Consider the following 4558-nt stretch of genomic DNA (forward strand, 5'->3'; position numbering starts at 1 on the left):
CATTGTCTGAGCGCAGGCAAGGTAGGCTGGGCTAAGCAGGGATCGTTGGTAGGCTAGATGTACGACTTACATTTACAATATTTCCCACTTTAGTTGAGTTTATCCAGACGTAGCCCCATTGGAAGTCAAGAAAAATTTCTACTCTCTCTTCTGCCACCCCACATCCCTATGTCTTTCAAGACCGTGTTTTCAGGGAAGAAATTATCCTGCATGGACAAGTTCATATTAGGACTGAACGTGTGACCATTCCTAGACTGTAAGCCCCTTGAGGAGAGAGACTGTGTCTTATGCCTCTTAGGCTACTTCCTGGAACCTGGAACAGTGCCTGTAGACGGTGGGGGCCTACTGAATTATATAAATGCCACTGGATTCTCTATTTAGTACATTGGATGAGGCACAGAGATCTAGGCACAGAAATGTCACCTGAGGAGCTCACGTATGAAAAATGTATTTGTCCTTAACTCACCAGACGTGGTAGTTTTAAAAAAGCACCGTGTGATTCTCGTTAAGAATAAAAATGGAAATGGGCACCTGGCTGGCTCCGTAGGTAGAGAGTACTTGACTCTTGATCTCAGTCACAAGTTCGAGCCCACGTTAGGCATGGAGCCTACTTAAAAAGGGGGCGGGGAAATAAAAATGGCAAATTACCTCTTTGTAAGTTGGTAAACCTTGAAGGTTTATTTGTTGGTGAAAAATAAAAAGGAACTGTTTAAACTGGTGCCTTGAAATACATCTCCCACCCTTGAAAAGGAAACCAACATCCGTCCTATTGCAGCGCGTTTCCATATATAAACACATAGAAGATGAACATTCCTCATTCCTAAGGCTAACACTCTCATCTGGGCTCTTGCCCCCACCTCATCTGTCTCCTGCAGAACGTGGTTTAATCAAATTTTCATCTTAAATCTTCATATTCATCTTAATCTTCACCTCAACCTCCAGCATCCTCATTGCTGTGACCCTCGTCCTCTCAGCACACAAACATCCAGAAAATACTTCTCCACTCGGCTTACTCTTAAAGCAACCTCTCTCACTCACCTTTCCTTTCCACAAAACATCTCAAAAGAGATGTTCGTGTTCATGGAATGAATGAATAAATGATCAAAATTCAAGGGATGGTGCACAAGGTAACAGAACGAGCGACCAGCCGAGTTGGAGGGAAACCCACACCCGAAGGCAAGCCCCCCATCCCAAAGTTGTCCCAAGTGAACCATGACTTCTTGCGTTACCTCAAAGAAATTGGGATTTCCACACAACAAGCGGAAATCATTATATACTATATATACATTCGTCAAGACCATGGAGGCCAACAGGAATATCACTTCAAAGGTTGGTTACCAAGATGAAGCCGAGATCACTCTTCAGCAAATAATGTCTCGGGGTGCTAATGTGGAAAAGGGAGTAGTTGTTTTGGGGAAGAATGAACTTTCATCTTCAGAGCGGAAAGTGAGAAAATAAAATGGGAACTGCATCTGTTAAAAGAATTACTGGATGAAGTAATTAAAATCTGAACAGAGAGTAAGTTTGACTTCAACTTAGAAAGAAGCAGAGTAAAAGAATTGTGTTCATTGAATGAAAGGAAGCTTCTGGAAGTGAAGACAGACATGGTGGTATTTCATGCCAAGCAAGATCCCACCCTCATCCAGACAGACAGGAAGATAGACCCTGTGGTTGCCAGCCTCAAAACCACACTCCAGTCACACAAGCTTGATAATATTAAATATTTAGCGGGTCTGTATTTACCTGCCTATTGGTGGCTCTGGGATTTTATCGCCTGTGGATATAATAAGGTGTCTATTTTTTTAAAAAGATCAAAAGTTGCCCATTGGTGAGTTTGGGATTAGCTAACAGAGTGGCATCACCAGAAAGCATGTAGAATTGTATCTTTGCCACTGTATTCTTTGAAGTAATGCTTTGGACTGATTTATGCCCCCATAAAATTCCTATGTCAAAGCCCTAATCTCCAATGTGTCTGTGTTTGGAGAAGGAGCCTTTAAAGAGGTAATTAAGGTTAAATGAAGTCAGAGCGTGGGGACCCAATGCAATAGGACTGGTGTCCTCACAAGAAGAGGAAGAGATACCAGGGAGGCACGTGGCCAAAGGGCCATGTGAGGACACAGTGAGAAGGTGACCATCTGAAAGCCAGAGAGAGAGGCCTCAGGAGAAACCAAAACTAGTGACCCCTTGAGCTTGGACTTCCCGCATCCAGAACTGTGAGAAAACACATTTCTATTGTTTAAGTCACCTCGTCTGATGTTTTGTCATGGTAGCCCCAGCAGACTGATCGAAGTAATGATGATAAGGATTTTCCTGGGTATTTCCCTTGAATTATGATTAGGCCACGGACAGGCAGTGAAAATCATAACACTGGACGGTTCCTGAACTTCCTCCCTGTGGCTCTGCTTCCTTAACCCAGGTTCGCTGTTTTCTATCTGTGGCGAGCAGCTAACTGGATGGATTCCCTGTGCCGTGGAAATCACTCACTTGCGAGCATTGCTTTGTCAATATGTTGCTGCAGAGGAAGATTATGGGCTCAAATTCAAGCTCTTCTAATCTCCCAGCATTTTCAATTCCATCAGCTTTCATCCTGAGCCTTAAAAAAGATTTCTAAAATCACACAGAAACAACGAAAAGCCTGCGATGGTTTCACAGTCTCCATGGCAATACCAGAGAAGGAAGTGATGTTGACTTCACGTCGTTCTTGGACTCTTTGTCAAAGCCTTTTATGTATGGTTTTGGGTGGTTTACAAAGCCCTTTTTCCACTTATTATCTTGCTTAATCCTCACGGCAGACCCGTGTGGGAGGTATTATTCCCTACATTTAGCCTATTATGAAACAGATTTGGAGAAGATAAGTGGCTTAACCAAGGTTTACATAGTTTGCTAAGTGGAAGAATCAACATTTGAACTTTGATTTGTCTGGTGCCAAAGCTACCGTTCTTGATACTACAACCAAAAACGGCCCAGGCTACGGCGGTGGATCACTTTCCTGCCCTGGTGCCCTCACTTGTCTCCTGAAAATGTACCGGCCCGGCCATATTTCTGAGATGGGCTTTCCATCGTTGATGTAGAGCCTCAGTCTAAGAGCCAGTGTCCCAAGCAAAGACGAGGCAAACTTTCGTCTGGTTCTAGTGTTACCATAAAAATGGAGTGACCTCTTTCATGTAATTGATCATTTTTTTCCATAGGTAAACTGGAAATAATAATCCTTGCCCCCTCTCCTCCTCAATCCCCTCTACCACTTACTACACTAGATGAAATTCATTAAGCTTCCCAGACCTGGCAATATTTTAGAGCTTTGCAAACAAAGGTGTTCTTTCAAAGTATTATGATGATGAGTGAATGGAAGAACTCTCTAATGAGCTTACATGCTGACCCCTTCGTAACTTCCTCAACAGACGCTGTGAGTTCCCCACCCATATCTGTTGGCATTGGCTGCTAGGTGCACACTGGTGGTCTTTGAAAGCTTTCAAGCACCTGGGACTTAGATGAAGGGCTTTCTTTGGCCACAGAAACAAGTCCAGCTTGCTTGGGGCAAGTGGGGCAGCCTAGAGGACGCAGAGGTGGGGTAGTGGCATTGGTTGACATCCCATGGGTCCCACAATAGATTCCAGAGATCTTGAGAACACTGAGCTCCACCTTCCCGCTCATAGCTCTCACCTGTTCATCAGTGCACACTGAACTGGCCTGCTTCCCTTTGCTGTCTCATTTTCCCTTCTCTCCTACATATATACCCAGAGATCCCCTCCTCAACAGATTATTGCACACAAGTCCCAGCCTTGGGGTCCACTTCTAGGAAAACCCAAACTCAGAGACACTCCAAAATAAGTAATAGCTACCCCTCGCAGTTTGTATAGGGGATTAAGTGAGTGACAGACAACCCACTCCCCCCATCCCCACTGCCTTTCTTTACCTCACAGAGAGCGTGTTGTAGGTCACCTTCTTCTTACCCATGTTTCTTCCCTTGCTGGAAGCTCTGGAAATTTCACCTTGCCTAACTCACAAGTTTCCTTACATACATATCCTATAATTTTCTCCCTTCCCACTTTCCCTGCCTTTCAAAATTTTCAGATTATTTTAGGAAAATGTCTCTCCTTCCAAGCTCCTCACTTTACTTTTGAGCCTCTAATATTTCTTAACTCACGTCTGAAAATGCAAGAGCACCTGGAGAGAGAAAGTCATATTTTCCAAGTGTCATTGAACATAATGAAAATCACCACCGTCAACCTCCAAGGCACTGAAAAGTGTCCTAAGATCCTCTCTCAGAACCACTATAAATGTCTTCTTTCTCTTCCTTGACCTCTTGTAAACCCAATTTTTGTCAAGTACCAAACTTTCAGGATAAAGGGAAATCCAATTCTCTAAAACTTTTCTAAATTTTTTTCATTTTTTTTTTGTTTGCAAGTAAAACAAGATTTTTCTAAAACTATTTTCCTTATGAATACACAGCATTACAGTAACATTAAAGCTGTAATTGTTTTCTCTGGGTGAGCACTAGATAAAGCAGCACATTAAACATGATTTTCAACATGTTTTTGCATAGAGAATGACAGAACCC

General features: G+C 43.1%; 1 pseudogene; it reads left to right on the forward strand.

Moving 5' to 3' along the window:
- Positions 1-1115: 1115 nt before the first annotated feature.
- Positions 1116-1786, forward strand: LOC103666268 (annotated as a pseudogene).
- The last annotated feature ends 2772 nt before the right edge of the window (positions 1787-4558 follow it).

Source organism: Ursus maritimus, unplaced genomic scaffold (genome assembly GCF_017311325.1).
Source record: "Ursus maritimus isolate PB19 unplaced genomic scaffold, ASM1731132v1 scaffold_23, whole genome shotgun sequence".
NCBI classification, from domain to species: domain Eukaryota; kingdom Metazoa; phylum Chordata; class Mammalia; order Carnivora; family Ursidae; genus Ursus; species Ursus maritimus.